General features: G+C 34.5%; 1 long non-coding RNA gene across 3 annotated transcripts; it reads left to right on the top strand.

Annotated features, from left to right (window-relative positions):
- Positions 1 to 12,187: 12,187 nt before the first annotated feature.
- Positions 12,188 to 19,555, top strand: LOC149229886 (uncharacterized). 3 transcript variants are annotated; one of them, XR_016247335.1, is made up of 3 exons: positions 12,188 to 12,581; positions 12,792 to 13,099; positions 18,661 to 19,555. It is a non-coding gene; the product is annotated as an uncharacterized LOC149229886 (long non-coding RNA). The 3 variants fall into 3 exon arrangements; XR_016247336.1 differs by having other exon boundaries at positions 12,188 to 12,593; XR_016247334.1 differs by having other exon boundaries at positions 12,188 to 12,697.
- Positions 19,556 to 21,616: the final 2,061 nt, after the last annotated feature.

Raw genomic sequence — 21,616 nt, 5'->3', positions numbered from 1 at the left:
CAGGCTTCAATTCTGCATTAATGGACCTTGGGTATTGGTACAACCGAAAATGGACCCTTTTACATTCAATACTTTTGACTCTCAAATTCACTTCTAACTTGACACATTATATAAAAAAATCTCAAAAATTTCTATAACTTTCTTGAATTGACCCAATAACTTTTAAGTATTCAACCTAGATAATTTTATTGACTTTCAAATCTTACTCTCGTGTCTTTCATAATTGTTTCACCCTTATCATCATCACTTTGTAACTGAACTTCATTACATTAATGTTCAAGGCTTTATGGTAAATAAAAGTGGCACATATTTTAAATACCAAAAAGGTGAAGATGGAAACCTTGAATCCACTTCTTCCACATTTTCCTTTTTATGAAGAGAGCACATGTTGTAACTTAAAATTTAACTCTTAAAATATTAAATAAATACTTTCTTACCACTTATTATATCTCATCATAAATTAAAAACTACCATGCTCCATCATGAGAATTTTCTCCTCCTAATGTGTTGAAAATTGAAATGAATGAACCCCAAAAAAATGATGAGCTCAAGGTTGAGTCTTTTACAAGAATTTCAAAGGAGGATTTCTGGATACCATTGAAATTAATGCGCTCACCATTTATACTTCGTCAGTATTTAGACGTTGTTGCGAATTTGTCCTATGAAGTAGAACAAATTAACATAGGCTTTTGAGGGCTTTTTAAATAAAGCAAACAATGATGTCACCAGTGATATGCGCACACTTTTATTCTTCTCAAAACTAGAAAATCCTAAGAATTTACGGTTTGATGGAGATCCTGCATTCTTTGCTATCCCTTACAATCACCAATGCCTTAGAGAAAATGTTAAATTATCGCAAAACAACACAAGTATATTGTAAGAATAAATTTTTGTAGTGCACTTGTGAACATGCCAAATTCGTAAAATTGGAATGTCCTTCTGCTGGCTTCAATAGCAATGCTAATCGATTGATGTGATGTGGCCTTCTTAAATTGACAAAATTTCTCAAAGCATTGGACAGACCTTCCAGAGATAGTCTCCAGCTTGTAGGTCTTAACAATGTGTCCTCCTTTGCCTGACAACCGTGTATTTTATATGGATCTCCTCGCTGCTTCTTGCCTTGATAATCAAAATTCTAGTTGATTGAGAATGTATGATGATTAAAATCACGACCACGAGCATATGACTTCAGAATGTCATTCTCTTCTTGGAGAATGAATTTCACATTTCATGGATTGGATTGGATCATGCGTATCTCACATGTACAATTGAAACATCTACAACGTTCTCCACTAATTCTTCACACATGATTTATCTTGTGATGATACCAAAAATTTGACGCAGGACAATAACCATAGCGTCTTACACAAACATCATATAAAACTAACTGAAGATCACAAACCAAACATATGCACATAAAAACTCATAATTAATCAATTAATAAATAATTACAAGAGAAATATTGGCCTCTCATTCTTCACATTCACTCTCACACTTCTACATACATACATGCCTCATGGCTCACCTCAATTTATACAAATAGATTAGAACCCAAGGTAGGTTCTAGATCCTTAAACTAACTCCCAAAATATCTCTTTTGATCCCTAAAATCTCTCATCCAATCCCTTATCCCTAGATAAGAGATAAATAATCCATAATCTTCTCAAACCTTCCACAATACTCTCGAATCTTCTCCTATTTGCAAGAATGACCATTTTCTCTTAAAAACCATAGGAAAAATAAATTAATTAATTGAAACATAACTTTACAAACTAACTCCTCTAATAAACAATTGACATAGGTTAGATGCACTTGCATCACTAACGAAGGTGTAACTCAAATTCTTTTTCATATTTAGAGAGTTTGAAAAAAAGGGGAAAAAGGAAACACCAAAGGTTCCTTTTTGTAAATCGTCTCTTGAATTCAAAAATACAAAAAACAATATTCAGGAAAACCTCTTATCCATGTTCAACTAAGGTATTCCTTTTTTGTAAATAGTCTATCCAAGTCCGAAAAATGGTTAAACTTGTACTGAGTAGACGTCTTTTAATTTTCTTTAACGATTTTTAAAAGACAAGTGCTTGAAAATATTTTCATGTTTAGGGAGCCTGAAAAGAGCTAAAAGATAACTCCTCCTAAAGGAACGAGTGGTATAAAGGGTAGCAACTGGTTTCAATCATGATGGAACTCCTCAAAACATGCAAAGATCAAGAGGTTGGCCAATAAGACCACTCATCACAACGGTTCCTAAGGAAATGGTAAAAGAACCAAGTGAAAGCATATGACTGGCCAAACAGATGGTGACGATGAAAAGAGAAAAACAAGTCTCATTTGACATAAACAGGTTGATAAAAGTAGTAATCATAAAGGATAGGATGAGAATGGTTTCATTTTTACACAAGTTTGAAACATCAGAAACTATGTTTGAGATTGGTTTCATTTTTACACAAGCTTGAAACAAGGAAAAAATATGCTTGAGAGTACTTGAAACTAGTTTCATTTTTACACAAGCTTGAAACAAGGAAAAACTATGCTTGAGAGTGGTTTCATTTTTACACGAGCTTGAAACAAAGGAAAACTATGCTTGATATAAGTTTTCATGCTCCCACGATAATAATGTGATTCTAGGCACATGCCCCCCAAGCTTCATTTCATTCACTTAAGTAGACTACTGGTTACTAATAGGTGGATGGAATGAAGGTTCATTTACGAGATCAAGTGAAAGACTCGATTAGGAATTTATGAGATCTAATCAAAGACTTGAATTGGAAGGGGATCTGTTTCATTTTTTAACGAGCTTGACACAAGAAAATTAACTATTATCCAAGAAACTTGTTTCACTTTTAACGAGCTTGACACAAGAAAAAGAACTCTACTTTGAGGTGTTAAATTTCCAGATTTTTCTATAATTACTAATTACTTTAACCCAATTCAACACTTCAATTAGCAACCTTTCTTATAGAAATTAATATTTTCAATCATCAACAGTAATTGAAGATAGAACAATAAATGTAATGACAAAGGAGTCAATCAACACATCAACAAGAGACACCAGGTTTGTTCAAAGACCAGGGAAAAAACCCACAAGAGGGAAAAACTTATGAAATTCTTCTTCTTATTATATTGCCATAAAATGTTCAAGAGAGAGTAAAATGAGCACAATATAATATCATTAAGAAAAATAACCCAATAAAATTTAGAAATATATTTCCAACATCAATATATATCAGAGACAACTTTTCATGTTTGTGGTCAACTTCGGTCAACGGAAAAATTTCAGTCAAACTTTCTAGTCGTAGGGAGGAGGAGTTGTACGAGTGACTGAAAACTCCCAGTCGCTCCCTTGAGCCTGCAAGCTAGCGAATGTGGTTGAATTTATCCTTTGACAAGTCAGTGACTGTAACCCAAAACCCTAAAAATAGAGGTGAGCTTTGGAGGCTGTAATTTCAGACCTTTGTAAACTTATTTTTGTTGACCTAGCCTCAAAACTGTGTGAACCATTAATGAAGAAGAGAAGAAGAAGATTCTTGGTGATATACAAATGAACTTGAGGTCACTTGTATTTATAAGATTCCAAGGGTGACCAATTTACCATTAGGGTTGACCTATCCAAATGTGCATATATGGGTTTTTCTTCATAAGTACACTTTCCCTTGTTCAAATTTGATGATATTTAGGTCGATTCTAGTCCTCTCGAAAAGTGGAATTCAATGAAATAATAATCTCCATAAAATGAGATGTTGAAAGTGGAATTTGGCCCTCGTTTCCAATTTTAACACTCCCTCTCAACTAGGGGGAATTCCACCTGCATCATGTCATGTATATCCTTTCGTCATATCATGTCCCATCTCTACTCTACTCTATCTGTTGAAACATTCTCGAATCTAAAGAAGAAGAATCACCGGGGAGCTGAAGCTACCACCCTCTACATCATCAAAGAGCACATATCAATCCAAAAACAATATCAGAGAGCACATCTCTACCTGAAACCAGATTGAGGAGCACATCTCAACCCATAATATCATGGGGGAGCTAAACATCTATGACCCCATATCAAGCAATAGGTGATATAGGGGAGCACATATCAACCCATCCTATTTCCCACTGATATTCCCAATAATGACCCTCAAGAGTCACGTGGTAGAGCACCTACATCATAATCATCTTGGGTTGTACACCCCCAAGTACACTCTTAACCCGTTGGCCAAACGAGGAGTGGTATTCCCAACAAGCCCAACTTGTGGATATGATTCCAGCTGGAGTATACTCTACAAAGACCAAGATAAGGGGGCAACATCTCCAATCCTATGGGTAACATACATGGGAGAAATATCTACGACCATATTGTCCAGAAATCCCTTAACCCCAAGAACTCTTCATCTCAATTCCTCACCCTAGGATCTTACACAGGGGGGAAGAGTTAGCCGAGTGTTCTCGATCAGCGATGCCCCTTATCAAGACGGGTCACATCCATTAGTCCAAGATGCTCTTTGAAGACTAAAAACTTCCCTTTTAGCAAAGCCTTGGTGAGAATATATGAAATACGCTCATCTGTCGATATGTGATGGAGTTTAATGGTTCCTATCAACACCATGTCTTGAATGAAGTGATATTAGATCCCTATGTGCTTGGACTTGTCATGAAATGTGAGATTATTTTCCAGATGGATCCCACTCTTGTTTTCGTAGTATATCATTGTAGTGTCTAGGACCTGCTCAAATAACTCTCCAAAGAGCTTACTCAACCAAACTGCTTTGCAGCTAGCCATGATAGTGGAAATATACTATGCCTTTGTGTTTCTCAATGCTACAAACTTCCTCTTCCTGTTCATCCAAGATATCATGACAACTCTAAGGCTAAAACAACATCCAGACGTACTCTTCTTGTCGAAAATATTTCTTGCCCAATCAACATTAGTGTATCCATGAAGTCGAACATCCCCAAAATCTTAGACCAATTGTGATCATCCCATGTAAATATCTCAAAACGTGTTTGGAAGCGATCCAATGTGCATGGAGAGGCTCAGTCATGAGTTGACTCAATGTATTCACTGCATAGCATATGTACGGACGTGTGTTCTCTAGGAACATCATAGCCCCAATCAATTGTCTATACTCAGATGGATTTGCTAAATCGGGTCCTACAAACTCTCCACAAAACTTATTGAAGTTCATTTCCATCGGTGTGGGCAGGAACTTGCATTTTGTCATTCCAAATCTCTCCAACATCTTCACAACATATTTTCCTTGTGAGAGGAAAATATCATCGGGCCTTTGCCACACCTCAAGGCCTAGAAAGTAGTGCATGAGTCCAAGGTCCTTCATCTCGAATTCAGAGGATAACTCCCTCTTACAATCGATCATCAAGGGCTCACTACCTATCAAGAATGGATTGTCAACATATAAAACCAAAATCAACGACATACCTTGGACTATCTTGAAGTAGAGGTTAGGATCGACATTGCTGATTATGAATCCCGTCTTCATTAAATAACTATCTATTAGGGCGTACCATGCTCTGGGGGCTTGCTTCAAACCATACAATGCCTTCTTCAATCTACAAACATGTCTTTTGATCCTCTACTTCAAATCCCTGTGCCTTCTCGACGTACACTTCTTCTTGTAACATGCCATGAAGGAATTATGTCTTCACATCCGTCTGATGAAGGGTCCATCCTTGAATTGAAAGAAGGGAAACTATCGAACGAATAGTTGTATATCGAACCATAGGTGAAAATATATCATCATAATCATATCCCTCTTTTTGGGAGAATCCTCGAGCCATGAACTTTGCTTTATATTTGATCCTGAATAACTATTTTGAAGTCACCACAGATTTACAATTTGGTCTTGGCACAACATCCCATACATCATTCTTCATGATTGATTCATATTCTTTGGCCATAACATCTTTTCAAAAATTTTCCTTCACAACTCCTTCAAAGGTGGGAGGTTAATCTTGAATCATCGTTCTCATGGCTGCAACACATCCCTGGTATCTGCATGGCTTCTTCCTTTCTCTAAATGATATTCAAACGAGAGCCCATCTCTCATCATCCTGTAATGTGTCTCGAAGCCAAAGTGGCCTCTTCCTGGGAGGAGGATCAAATGGAGGAGTATCTAAGGGATCCATGGGCTCCACAAGATCATCAACAATATCTGTCTTAGATTTGAGCATGAAAGGACCATCTAAAGTATCCATACAATAATTATTCTTAAGAGGAGGAGGTAGAGGAAGGTCCCTTTCTTTACCAAGGAAAACATATTCATCAAATGTTACATCCATGCTAATCTCAACCTTCCTTTGACCAAGAACACATATTCTAAAATCTTTATAATTTTCACGATATCCAACAAACATACCTTTTCTTCTTGTGGACTCCAACTTATTTCTTTTTTCCTTCGGCACATGAAAGTATACAGGGCATCCAAAGATATGAAGATGACCAACATCGGGCTTGATACCTGTATTTGGGGGTCATTTTGTCTAATTCTTGATGAGGCACCCTGTTTTGAACATATATGGAAGCATTTTTTTCTTCTCCTCAAAGGAAATTTGGAAACTTTTGATTATGGAGCAAGGAATGTGTAGCTTCTATAATGGACCCGTTCTTTATTTTAGCCACTCCCTTTTGTTCGAGATTATAGGGCACAATTGTCTCTTTCTTTATACCTTCCTTCTTGCAAAAATCAATGAACTCCTTAGATGTATACTCTCCACCTTTGTCAAACATGAATACTTTGATTTTCTTCCCTATTTGATTTTTGATCAAAGCTTTGAACTCCTTTAACATTTCAAAGGTTTCATAAATAATATATCCCTGTATTTCATGAGAAGTCATCAACGAAGGTGATGTAGTAGAGATGGTCGCCAATAGAATGTGCGGGCATTGGACCACAAATGAATGAGATGGAGGATGTCATTTGTCTTGTTATCACTAGAGGGGAATGGTCCCCTTGTTTTCCTTCCACTGGCATAACCTAGACATACTCCATCATGTTGAGATTGAACCTTGGGAATCCCAAAGACCAATTGTTCCAACTTCGGAAGAGCATCATAATGTAGATGGGCCAATATTCGATGCTATAGATCACTTAGATGATTAATATCATAGATCAATGCTAGAATAGGTCTTCCAGTAACCCTATAGAGTCATTCATATCTTGATCCCAATGTGAATGCATCTCTCATAGGTGATCCAATAGACCAAGTAAGAACCTTTCCCTTGATGAAGACAACCCTTATCCCTTTGTCTTCCAAAGCAGATATTGACACCAAATTCTTTTTCAATCCTGGCACATACATTAGATCATGGAGCAAAATAGATTCCCTAGAATTCAAATGAAATTTGATGGACCCAAAGCCTTTGATAGGATGAGTGGAGTTGTCTCCAAGAATAATTTTCAAATTTGACTCCCTCTACCAAATTAGAGAGAACTTTCGTATATCCAGAGAAGTGATGAGTGGCCCCACTATCAACCAACCAACTATCCTATGAATCCAGAGGAGATGAACTAGCTGTGAGCATAGAAATAAGAATATATTCATGTTGATTTGCAACATTACTTTCATACTTGGAGAGTCTTGACTTCTTTTGGGAACGATGATCTTCTTCATGGTCACTAGGAGCATCTCTTCTTCTTCTTCCACCTCTTCCATTGCAATCATTTCTTCGTTCTTCTCTTCTTATTTGATCATTAAACATGTTGTTGTTGCTTATAGTGTTGTAGCATGGAACATTGTTCTTCTTAGGGAAATCTCGAGCATAATGACCCTTCTTGTGACAATTGTAGCATTCAATGTAAGATGATGATCTATCATTCCTTCTATTTGCATCTCGAGGTGGAGGTTTTATTGAATTTAATGGACCTCCTTTTCCTTTTTTCTTCCTGTTTTCAGTGACAAATGCAGTGGGCTCTCCCTCTTCATGCTTTTGAATTCTTCCTCTTGATATCATCCTTGATTCTTCTTAAGTGAGATTTCCAACAATTTCATCAAATGACTGGAGGGTATAGTTGTTGCTTATAGTAGTAATGAAGGTTTCCAAATAGAAGGGAGACCTCTTAGAGTCATAATCATCAATTCCCTGTTAGACACAGATTCCCCAGCTCTTTGCAATTAATCTCTAAGATGATATATCCTCATAATGTAAAATTTCACAGACTCCCCTTTGTTCATCTTTGTGTCTTTGAGTTGATCTTTCAAGGAGATTATTTCATTCAAATTCTTGACTTCATACATTCCAACTATAATATCATACATGTCCTTAGACTTCCTCGAATTTCCAACATATGCAAGTAAATTATCTTGTAAACCATTAGTTATAATTTGTTTTTCTTTTAACTTACCTTTCTTGTGTTTATTCTTGACAACAATGGAAGCATTCTCTGGAGGCTCATGTACTTTCCTTGAATGTAATCCAAAACATCATTGCTGTTAGCTGTGAACTCCAACCTAACTTTCGATGTAGCAAAGTTAGATGAGTCACCCAACTTCTCATTTTCCTTGAAGAAGGAAGACGCCTTGACCTGACTAGATTGGCTCCTTCAACTTTTCCAAAGATGATTGTTTCAATACTTGTCTCCTTTTGGGCTTGTCCTTCACCTTAGCTATGATACCATGTTAAATTTTCATATTGTTCTATGGTGTATAAATTACTTTAGCCCAATTCAACACTTCAATTAGAAATCTTTCTAATAGCATTTAATATTTTCAATCATTAATATAAATTGAATATATAACAACAAATGTAATGACAAAGGAGACAATCAACACATCAACAAGAGACACGAGGTTTTGTCAAAGATCAGGGAAAAACCCCACAAGGGGGGAACCATTTGTAATCTTTAAGTTTCAGTTATCCTGTTCCATAGAAACTTTGAGATCCCATTGGAAATAAAAAATAACACATGTGGAAAGTTCATTTGCAAAGGTCAAATTATACAGGCCTTGAGGCTACCATTTCAGGGTAGTGGAATAAAGTGGAGAGCCTGTTGAATCTTGATAAAGGAAATACTAATGACCTTTTATCTCGTAGTAAACAAAACATCTGAAGAGGAGATGCATTTATTTCTTTAGCTCATGTATGGAAGTCAGGTAGGATTATCAATAGTTAGCAACTACACCAATAACTAGGATAACAGATTGTTTGGCATTGCTTAATAGAAGTGCAAGTGAGCGCGATCGATTAAGTCAAGTAAGTGATAGCGAACGATAGCGAATTGATTATTGTTATCGTGAGGGAGGTAAACTATAGGGAAGTCACTATCCAGGTGCTGCTCCCTATCGATGCCTGACTACTTGGGTGGGTGGGGTGCCACCTACCTAAAGGAAAGTCTCAGAGTGCTGGCAATTATGCAACCAACCCAATAAGCGTGAGTGGGCGACAAAGAATAGAGAGCAACACACCGATGAAGAAAATATAGATAATTATAGAATGGATTTGACATTCAAGGGTGGGGTGAAACTTCTAGCAATGCCCTCTCCCCCAAAGGAATAGAAATGGGAAAATGAGAGTATGGCATGGATTGATTCCACTATAATAAATTCACCATCCAATAATCCATGCAATGTGGACTTAACAAGCATGGATGTTGAAGATCATAACCCGGATCACAATATGGAATCTCATAATCTGTATTTGGACCACAAGCATCATAAACAAACTCCTAATGAGCATGGTGGGGAGCTCCACATTCCCACACAATTTATTGTGCGGGAGTGCAGAGTTGTGCAGCAATGTGGATCTCCTTACAATGCTCACACTCCAAAAAAATATCATTTTACTCCGACCATAGTGCACCATACAAAAGAGCACAATGTTTTTTAATAATTATGCGGGAGTGGGGAGCTCCTCACTCTAAAAAAAAAAATTATAATGATTTTTCTCCAACTATAATGCAATAGGTGAAGTGGAATGTGCTTGAACCGTACCAGAGTGAGTGTGGAGCTCTGCAATTTAAAGAAACTTCACAACTTTTACACACTACTATATTATGATAAGTTATAAGAATTCTATATTCTATAAAAGGCAGGGACTCATCGAAATAACTGGGAAGACACCAAAGCGAAAGTGACCAAGAGCTTTTTGACAAGGATAGTGGTTTGAACATTCTAATGATAAAATTTAAACTGCTTCACTATAATTTGTACATTGTTATCAGTACAATGGAGCCTGTTGTGAGAATCTCTGAACAACATAAGCTTTCAAACATAGAGGTGCTCCATATGGAGAACCCTGCGATCCCTTCATCGAGAGCTCGAAGAAGCTCACATAACTTTTTTGAGGACCCTCATGTAACAAATTGCAATGCGAATCGAATTAGATTTGTTGAGTTCCTATTACTGTAAATGGATCAAGAAAAATAATTTTCTGTGCTTGACCGCATCTACATATTTAACATATTTATGGAACTTAGTAGTCTAAAAGTAATTTTTAACTTTTATGTAAAAGTAATTCATTTTTAACGAATTACTTTTATTAAAAGTTTTTAATAAATAAATATCTAGATCGTTTCTTTGTTTGTAGGCTGTTCCGTTTTTCTATAGTTCCATGCAAATTCAAAATTGCTCTGGTGAAAACTAGAGTGTATGGTTTCTATAGGCACCAAAATGTTTTTTTAAGTCAAAGAATGTAAACAAGAAGAATTGAAAATCGGAGAATTTAAGCATGGAGAATAGCTCATCATTTTGACATTGCTTTAATTGCAATTGCATTTTGTAGAATTGTCATAATTCTGATGAATGTGTGAAGAAATAAAGAGAACAATAAATTGTCATCACAATGATGGCGTGGAGGAATACATTGTACCGAGTATGGAACCTTCATCGGCACAAAGAAACATAATTCATTCTCAATCAACACCACTCACCATCCCCGCGCCCTCCCCGCACTCAGGACAGTGACTTGGAGATTTGTTTAGCCCCTGATTAAAGAACTTGCAACTGGTATGGACAGTGCAGTAGTATAACAGTGTAATTGTCACATTCACAGACAGAATGATCACTTATAAAATTAATTTTTTTCCAATTTCAAATTATTTATCAAATACTAACAAATACCAAAAATAAATATAACAGTATAATTGTAACAAATACCAAAAATAAATATAACAGTGTAATTGTCATAGCATTCACAGACAGAATGACCACTTACAATTTTTTTTTTTTTTTTTTCCAATTTTAAAATTACTTATCAAACACTAACAAATACCAAAAATAAAACATCGTCACTAGATAAATTATGCAAAATTTAGTTAAAATTAGAATAAACTCAAAAAATATTGAAATGCATGCTAAATGATAACAAACCTCTCAACAGCTGGCCCAAACATCAGCCAGATACTTGTGGAGTACCAATTGTTAATCATATTATGCAGGTGAAAATACTTTTTTAACGATGTGTGGTTTAACCGTAAGTCTCGTTGGGTGAAGTCTACAAGTGTCGGTTGAAATCTCATTGAATATAGTGTCCTGCTATAATAATCTCATTGAGTATAGTGTCCTGCTATGATCTCCACGGGGCTCTTGCTAAATCAAACCACAGTTCAAATTTCATTGAATATAGTGTCCTGATATACCTGTGGCTCTTGCTAAATCAGACTGCAGTTCAAATTTCACTGAATATAGTGTCCTGGTATACGTGCGGCTCTTACTAAATCAAACCGCAGTTCAAATTTCATTGAATATAGTGTCCTGGTATGCTTGCTAAATCATAACATATTTGGTATATCTTACTCCCAATTCACCCTGTGATAAAAAAAAAAATACTCTTTTAACGGGGAAAGAAAGAGGAAAGAAAAAGGCAGGGTCAACTTGAATACAATTCCGAAACTTCGGAACTTTAAATGCATAGAAAAATAATTGAAAATGAGAATCATTATATAATTATACTTCAGATTGAAACGTGTTTGAACTAATAGGTTGCATTATGCACGTGAAAATATTATGTACATAGAATATTATGGAAAAATAAAATATGGCATCGGTGCACATGGAAGACAACTCTACCTAACCTTGAGCACGTTAAAAATAATTGAAAAATATAGAACATTTTATATGTGTCTTGGGAAACCCATACCCAGTTATCGTGCTGCCGCTAAAATGGTCCCACAAAGAACCCACCAAACTTATTTTTATACCCGCTGGAGTTTAAGCAAAAAGGAGAATTATCTTTACGCACGATTTATTTAACTGGATGTTGCCTTTCCTGTAGGCTTGGTTGCTTAACATTTTTCGTACTTCAGAAATAAAAAATATATTGCGACTGGATGTTTGCCCTCCATGATTTCATTATTGCTTATAATATTCCTTATTAAAAATGACTTGGGATCCTCTTATATGATCTTCCACAGGCTTCTGTTTCGTTTGGTGGAAGACATTTTTCAATCTGATATGATCCAACTCATTTCTTTAGGTGTTAATGTGATCCTCGGTTGTTCATCAGGATATGGTTCGGGATTTTGTACCTAGCTGGAAAGGGGGAGTGATCGAATACTAATCTTCTTGCAGAATATCACGGACCCACTCGCTGATGTGCAAATTGTTGGCAAAATTTTCGTCATTTTCATCTGCTGATTAAGGTTTAATTAAAGGTCCTTGTTCATCCATTTCTTGTAATAACGACCTCACCAACAAATTTGATGTCCAATATGTATCGTGTAATTCTAGTCCATTTCTACCAAAGGAAAATCTTCGGGTATGTTTTTTCATGCTCAATATCTAGGGTTTCGAGATATCCACAGTATTCTCTAGGGTTTTATTGACTGGAAATTTGATGTTCTGTTGTGCAGGGAAAACCAATAGTTAGAGCAAGTACTGGAAGCTGTGAGACATTTCAGCCCAAAGAGAGAAAATGAAGGTTAACTCTGATCGAAATGCAAATGTTTCTTCCAAGTAATTTTGCCTGTATGGAGGGTCGAATCGGGAACGCCCTGTAGAGAAAATAAACTATGTGGGTTCAGGTGTTCAGATCTAGACGAACACTTCGGAAGATGAGTCTCTGTATATTCTATTTGCGTTAGAAGAAGGTGGGCTTCAAGTTGCGAGTGCTGCTTCATCTGCCTTCAACAACAGACTTTACCACACCGTAAATGCCAAGGTAATCTCTTATACTTGTTGTCAGTGATAACATTTTTCTTTTTTATCTGATATTAGCCATAGAAAAGCACGTCCATCACTAATTTTTGTCTCGGGGAGTTTTGATATTTGTAATAGATTTCCAAAGAGTCTTACTTTTGTGGGTAAGATAATCTTACCTATTAAATTTTTTTAAATAGAAACCATTTATTCTGCTAAAAATCCCAGACTAAAAAAAGCCATGGTTTTATGTACACTTTTTACATTGCTAAAAATGGAAAGTTTTAATACTTTTTACATTGCTAAAAATGGAAAGTTTTAATTCCTGTCTTTTGAGTTTTGGTATTTGGAATAGATTTGCAAATAGTCCCACCAGTATAGGTAAAATAATCTTAGCTATTAAAAAAATAATCTGAGACTCAGAGAAACCATGGTTTTATGCACACCTTTTGCATCGCTAAAAATAGAAAGTTTGGAAGAAATCCAGCTTTATTTTGTAGATAAATAGTAGGACGCCTTTTATGCACACTTTTTGCATGGCAAAAAATCGAAAGTTTGGAAGAAATCCAATTTTTTTTTGTAGATAAATAGTAGGACGCCTGCTTTCTATTAAAGTTACACAAATTTTACATAGACATCTCTTCCGCCGAAGTATAAAAGCACCTGCTTCTCTTCATCCAAGGACCACAAAAGCTCGAGGATAATGCGTCTATACTAAATAACAGATTTGTCGGAAATGATTGCTTGATAAACCGAATCAGAGTTGTTGGAAGTGAATATCGAGTGATAGAATTATTCAAGGTTATAGAAGTGCTTGAACCACAGATTGGTTAAAAATGCATATTGGCTGATACAGATGCTGAAGGTTTTAACTTTGACTAAGGTGTCATGAATTTCTTGGTCCAGGACCTCCTATTAGGATCATTCAGGGTGCGATGAATTTGTTAATTTCAGAATTTATAACTCTTATAAAATTATAAAGAATAAATTATTTTTTCATACTTTTTTATAACTGTATGTTTTTAACTTAATTATAGCCGAAGGTTTTACAAACATAGCTTCTGTGAAAGACTTCATAAAAATATTAATGATTGTGATTATTAATACTCTATAACAAACATCACGCAACAATGTCTTGTATTAGTTGTGTCAATTAATTAATAAGGAGAAAGCTTCACATAGTTCTCAACTATTATAATAAGCAAAAGGGTTTTCAACTACTTGCATTTCGTTGTGATTGTAAAAATATACAATCCATTTTGTAAAGAGAAATTCAAGCTTACTCATTGGGCTGTGAAGCTACTTTGCATTGTGGTAAAAATGCACGAGATCTTTTTCCAAAAGAGAAATTACTCTTTTTTTTTTTTTTTTTACCAGATGAGATGTTGGGTTTGGGTTTAGAATTAAGATGAAAATATATAGATATTATTGAATTTTTATCATATTTACCTCTTTTCCATTTTGACTTGGTGTAAAAACTCAAATGGTTTAAATTTTTACTATAATATTTATACTAAAATGATAAGTACCTTGATATATTTAACCATTTTTTTTTAGTCTTCAAGTGGATTTCTCTGGACACATTAACAAAAGGGAAATATGAGGTTAATTATGAGGTTAAATATGAATCAGATAAATAAAGACAGAAACAAAAAGGGAAATATGAGGTTAAATATGAATTAGGTAAATAAGGATATAAGGAAGTTTCATATTTTTGGAGAATCACATAGTTTACAATTTTTATTTTGAATCTTTGTAATATGTTTATTAATTATTGAAGTTGAGAAAGGAAACCACCTTCATCCTCTTCTAATGCCTAGATTCCTAGAATGAAATGCAATAAATGAAGGTTGGTCATTTCAAATATATTTTCTAACTATTTCTAAACATAAAACTAGATCATGACTCTCTAATAAAGACAAAATCATCAAAATTGTTAGATAATGGGTCCCAAGATAATCACAAACTTGAAGATCATATTCTTCTGAGTTATCATTATTATCTATTAACGAGACGTTGTCATTAACCTTGCGTTGTCATTATCCACCAATGAGTTGTCAAATAAATCTAAGTGTGGAGGTGGTTAGTTACATGCTCTATATATTTACATTATGAGATCAATACATGCTTTCAGTGTTAATATGGGAGAGTAGATATTATTTCACATAAATCTATGTAGCACTCCATTCAAAAATGTAATTTTACAAATATAAATGGATAAAATGTTGTGTCAAATTAGGAAAATTTTCTTAGAAACAATTATTTGGTTGAGAAAATATCTCAACTAAACACCAATTTAGGAAGCTAACTACTTGGAGAGAATAGATCAAACCAACTAGACCTCAATAACCTCAATAACCTCCTATATTTCCTTCTTCATTGTTTCCACAACTAATGTCATGTGTTTCCATAATGCCTCCACAAGCATTATCAAGTGAAACTCTTGTACCAAACTCCAATGCTCTTTAATATATCCAGGACTTCTTTGACCTCCTTACTACAAACTTATCATTCCAAAATATTATTCCTGCGACCAACACTTGGTTTATCAAATGAGAATAGTGCAATTCATTTTCACCTCAAAAAGTATCCATGCTCCTCCCTTCATCCGGGGAATTATCATCACATACCAGTTGGAAAAAAAATCGTACTAATGATACCTCAAATCGATCGAGAACTTGTTGTACTCCAGTGCTTAACATCAATCTAACCATGAAGACTGATTAATTGGCCATCCTATGGACTTACTTCCATCTACCAAGATACATGGGTGCCATCCACTCTAGGAAAGTAGCCTAGATACATGATGTATCCATATTAGTTTTAGTGATTATATTTGATATCCATGTTTGACTTGTTATTTCGCGTGACAGATTCTAACAAAAACTCCACATTGAGATCGCTAATCTCAATATGTACATTCACTTTGATTCCAAGACATAAACTTTAACATTACTTGGATTACCAATTTTTTTTACCACAATTGTATTAGATTTCTTGCTAAAACTCTTCTTTACCTTGAAAATCAAGTTTCTTTGAGATTTTGTCATGTTGCAATTGGATCCTTAATTCTAGAATCTTGCAATCTCAAATTCTCCTCTAAAAATATAGATTCCCCTCTATTAAATCTGAACTATACCAAATACCATCATAGACAACACTATAAGACCCTTGCCCTACTTGCTATCCAATTGTTAGGTCTTATTATGGAATTCCATAGTCCAAGCTATAAACATCCATTTCCAAATTTTGGATAACACTGTTGCATGTGCTACTTCCACTATTGCATGCCACCAACAAGAAAACATGCATGATTCCTCAAGCATTTACATTCCCCGAGATCAATTGATGCAACTTTTTTTCATCCTTCTACACACTAGATTTTGCACCTTCTTCTAGATACTTGCCACCTCATTACAAAATTCTATCCAATAAATAGCCAACTCTCTCCAAACATCAATTTCCATCGCTATTGTCATCTTGGCTTTAAGATGTCATCTTGGCTTTAAGATGATTTTCACTCCATCTGGCTGACTTTCGATTTCACCTTTGTAATCCTTGACAAAGCATGCGTGGCCGAAATGGCCTCGGCTAACCATAAACTGCAAGGGTTGTACAATATGAGACATAGGATATTCTCAACTATATTCAAACAAACTTGACACATTCCCAATAGAATTACCCGCTTCCACATCTTCACAGTAATAAGGAAGTGGGAACTTTCCAATTTTACCTTTGTAACCCTTGACAAAGCATGCGTGGCCGAAATGGCCTCGGCTAACCATAAACTACAAAGGTTGTACAATATGAGACATAGGATATTCTCAACTATATTCAAACAAACTTGACACATTCCCAATAGAATTACCCGCCTCCACATCTTCACAGTAATAAGGAAGTGGGAACTTTCCAATTTTAACAAAGTCATCACTACGTGGAGGCATAGAGTCTGCAAAGAAGCCTGCTACCATTTCTATAAGATCAAAACACATAAATAAAATCTTAAGTTAACGTTGAAGACTCAATCCCGTGATCTGAAACTGGACAATGCTTGATGCACAGGTTGTTCAAGGAAAGACATTGGCAACATTATAAGAGATCTTCTCAATCCCTGATCATCTCACTACCATATAGTTCCAATCTCTCCAAGGCTTGGTGATAGGAATATAGAAGACTCAACATTGATTCAGGCCAATCAACACCAACTCATCTAAATTCTTACATTGTTCAGATGTAATGCAACAATGGAGATAATACTCCTTTCTACTTTAAATGATGCAGACTCACATCAACCATTAGTTCTATTTTGTCCACAGAATGATGGCTCATCTACTTTTGCGTAGCAAGGACTTCAATTAGGACTAATGGACAAATACATTAATAAACAATTTACTGTCCTCTCCATGTCCTAAGCCCTCTCATGCAATTAGGACTAATGGACAAACACATTAATAAACAATTTACTCTCCTCTCCATGTCCTAAGCCCTCTCATGCTCTGATACCACATTAAAATGAGATAAACCCTCTCATGCTCTGATACCACTTTAAAATGAGATACTAGAGATTATTGCACACAAATTTATGGAAAATTATATAATTTCGTAAATATAAATACGTAAAATATTATTTTAAAACAAAACTTCTTAAATACACAATTATTTGGTTAAGCAAATATCCCAATCAAACATCAATCTAAAAAATTAATTAGCTAAAGAGAATCTTTCAAACAAACTGCTTACACTAATAAAAACATCTAAAATTTTACTTGAGCAATAATTTAATAACTAAATATGTGATGACACAAATATAAACTAAATAAAAATTATATAATCTAAGATAATAAATTAATCTTTTCTTTCCATATTATTATATCTTGATTATAATCTATTTTCACATTATATAAAAAATCTCATAAACTTACCATCATAATTTTCCATAAAATATTTTGGAACTTGAAAATAGCTGATTATACATGAAAAACTCCTCCATCTTAAAACCAATTTAGTAATTCTCTCTTCGTGATATCGATAAAGATGATAAAATAGTACAAATCTAGTTGTAGTTACAAGTTACAACAGATCTCTGTGCTGTAGTCATAATAGATAGACATAATATAAAAGAGAAAGACAAAGGAACAATCTACATCCAGAATATAGAGTCAAGAAGATCTCCACATGAGAGCTCCCCACTGTTGTCATTAAATATATACATATCCAGGATATTAAGAAAATTGATCAAATGATTTTTATATACCATCTGTCAGCCCTAGCAATTCCAATTCATTCGTGTGGATCAATATCTATTCGCACCGTACAGATCTGATCTACTTCTACTCTAGATCAGGGGTCTGCTCTCAGCAAAGTAGACCACGTCCTTTTTATTGGGTTCAAATTGATTTTTTTAAGAGAATATGTTCAGATCTGTTTTATTATGTGGCATGGAGCATCCATATAAGAATGAAGGAGTTTTAAAGGTTTCCGATATTTGTTGGTGTCTCGTCCTAAATATTGCAGTTTGATTAGAGACAAAAATAGATTAAGATCTGATTATTTCTAATGATGTATGGACCGTGTGATCTGCAGGAAAATTGAGAATTGCATTTGGATCAAGAAGTTATAGGCTGAAATCCTAGGCCCAGTAAGATCGATCGGCCTATTCAATCGATCTCCAGCAGAGGGTACTCCTTTACACGCCTGTATCAGTGGCCTTTCTATTTGCAAATCGTGGTTTTGTGGATTTGTTGTATGGTGTCTCTTTAGGGTTTCACTCATTGCTCAGTGTCATTAACGGTCAAAAGACCACGAGGTGCCTGCACAAAACATATACTGCCCTATACATTAATATTAATACTATAGCTTGCCCACTATCGTTACCTCCCACGATTCCTTTCCTGTCACAACAGCTGGACAGAGAAAAATCGACAAACTAGGATTGTTGTACTGATGACATCCACCTTCAATAAGTCATGAAGTATTCCCAAAAAATATCCGAAAACACATGGTGACCCGGCCGACGCCTATCCTTTATACACATTCTCCTTAAATGTGAGCTTTAAGCTTCCGCCAGTCATACTTCAAGGTTTCACCAGCAGTAAGTCAAGGTTCTGTTGGAAGTATGACTGGCAGAACTTGCAGTACGGCTGGCTGGCTGACAGAAGGTACAGTAGTGGGAGTTTATATAATGTCATCGGGGGGTTTATATAATGGATGACATGGTCTAACGAGGTTATAAATTTGTTTAGATGGTTAATTTTTTTTATTATTATTTTCTTAAGAAGTTAATTATGGGAATGTTTGAATAGGTTTTTTTTGAAGGTAGAAATAGTTTGAGAATGTGGTTTTCTCTGTGATGTTGTCTTAGCGAATGTGTCACAAATCTGGCCTTCGTTAGATACTTCCCTATAATGCTCGGCCTATGTTAGAGTAGAAAAATACTTATCCTTGACTCAAATTTTTCCTACTAATTTGGAAGCCACAAGTTGGATATATATATGTGTCTTGGAGATCCCTTAAATGGGAATGACTTGAGCAACATAATGATATTCTTTATGAAATGGCGTAAAAGTATTGAAACCAACCTGATGGAGATGAACTAACCTGTTTAGAGACTTTAAGACACTTAAAAAATCATATTTCCTTTCATATAATTTTATTTTAAGGCAAATTTGGGCTCATGGATTTAGGCCTCTTAAATTATAAATTTTGACCTTCTTTTTAGGGTAACAATGAATCTTAATGCCATAACACTTTCGGTAAAATGTGTTGGTGCTAGAACCATATTTGGGGCATCAAATTTCAAAAATTAAATCTCTCTAACGAAGAGGACCCATAAGGCATGCCACATGTCAAACAAAATTGCATGACAAAGGTTACCAATCTAGATGCCCCTTATACCCAAATTCACTTGATTTTTGCATGTAAATGACAAAACAATTGTTGGCCCATTCACCCTTTGACATCAATGGGCAATTTTTCCAACAGGGAAGCATGCAAAGCCTTATTGAGATATTGACTTTGTAAAATATTTTTTGGTTAAAAATTTTATGTTGTGATTTTAAGTGTTAAAGAGATAATTGTATTAACAAGAGTAAAAAATTGTATTTTGTTGTGGTTGTGCTACAAACCTATCACAAAATTAGAATAAAGGGATCCTAGGCACATCTTGTTCACATGTTAAAATATGCAAGATTTTTTTGGATGCTTCTAATATTTTGCGTCTAGTTCAAAGTCAAAATTTAAATTTAGAAAACAATACATACACAGAAAAATTAATAGAGCATACCAATCTTATCATTCAAATAATCTAACAAAGAATACTAATTCCTCAAATCTTTATTGACCATTGTCAAAATTCAACAACCATAATAGTTTAAAAATCATGTAAAATATCTTTTTAATTAATCCATAATAAGTTAGTTCAAGTATATATTTGGTCTTGGGTATGTGACTGAATCAAGGATAGAGTTGTAAACCTTTTCAATGTTAAGTTAAAAATCACTTTTTCAAAGTCTTGCTTGAATTGACTAAGTACATTATTTTCAAAATCATTGTAATACGCTTTGTTGTGCATGATTGGTAATATTTTACACTTTAAGGTTGAAAATAAGAGCATCCAATCATAACATAGTAAATGAGTGTGATCGAAAAGAAATACATACAAACAATGTGATACAAGTGAGTCTAACACAATTAAAAATAAAAAATAAATAAAGGAGAAAAAAGAACATTTGCAAAATAAAAGTCATGAAAACAAATAATTTAATAAAAATGTTTGATGTTATTTGTGATACACATGACCTAATTGTTGATACATAGGTATCAAATGACATGGATGATGATTCTTTGAATAGTGATAAGATGGAATCATATGGCGAATTGTTGAAGATAAGTATTTTTTAAGATGATTCACAAGTAAAAGCATAGAGTGATAGTAGCAACAGTAAATGTGAATTTTAAGTAACAAAAGAAAACATTATGAAGAATATAAGGAAGTCACTAAATATGACAAAGGAAATAATTTTCATATTCTATATTACTCCAAGCCAGTTTGTTTTATGAGAATAAATTGTTTTGATGCAAATTTGAATAATATAGAAGAAAATGAAGATGTTAGTAATGCTAATAGTAAATAAAATTAAAATAATTCCTAATAGGAGTCAACATTATCATCATGTTGGTCTTATGGAGACATCACATTTTGATCTCTATCCTTTTCCTCATTGTGGGCAAACAAATTGTCATTTAGAAAGATATTAAAAGAATAAAAGTAAAAAATAAAATTCATTATGTATGGATAAGTTACTAAATATGGAATATACATGTTAAGAAATTGCATAAATATTATTGTCTAGGAGGAATACGAATAAGACACATTTTTGTTGTGAAATAACAAAAGAGGAATGATTTCAAATAGTTATCCATGATGAAGATTTTGGATGTGAATTTGGTCCAATTATACATGTTTTTTAAATTGAAACATGAATGAAAGATAATGGTACTCTCTTCGTATCAAGGGGGGAGTACATCGATGAAATAAAAT

The sequence above is a fragment of the Pinus tabuliformis genome, chromosome J, assembly GCF_031772625.1.
Source record: "Pinus tabuliformis cultivar Carrire ecotype Pingquan chromosome J, CPIR1, whole genome shotgun sequence".
NCBI classification, from domain to species: Eukaryota; Viridiplantae; Streptophyta; class Pinopsida; order Pinales; family Pinaceae; genus Pinus; species Pinus tabuliformis.
This window is presented reverse-complemented; position numbering and strand designations above follow the sequence as displayed.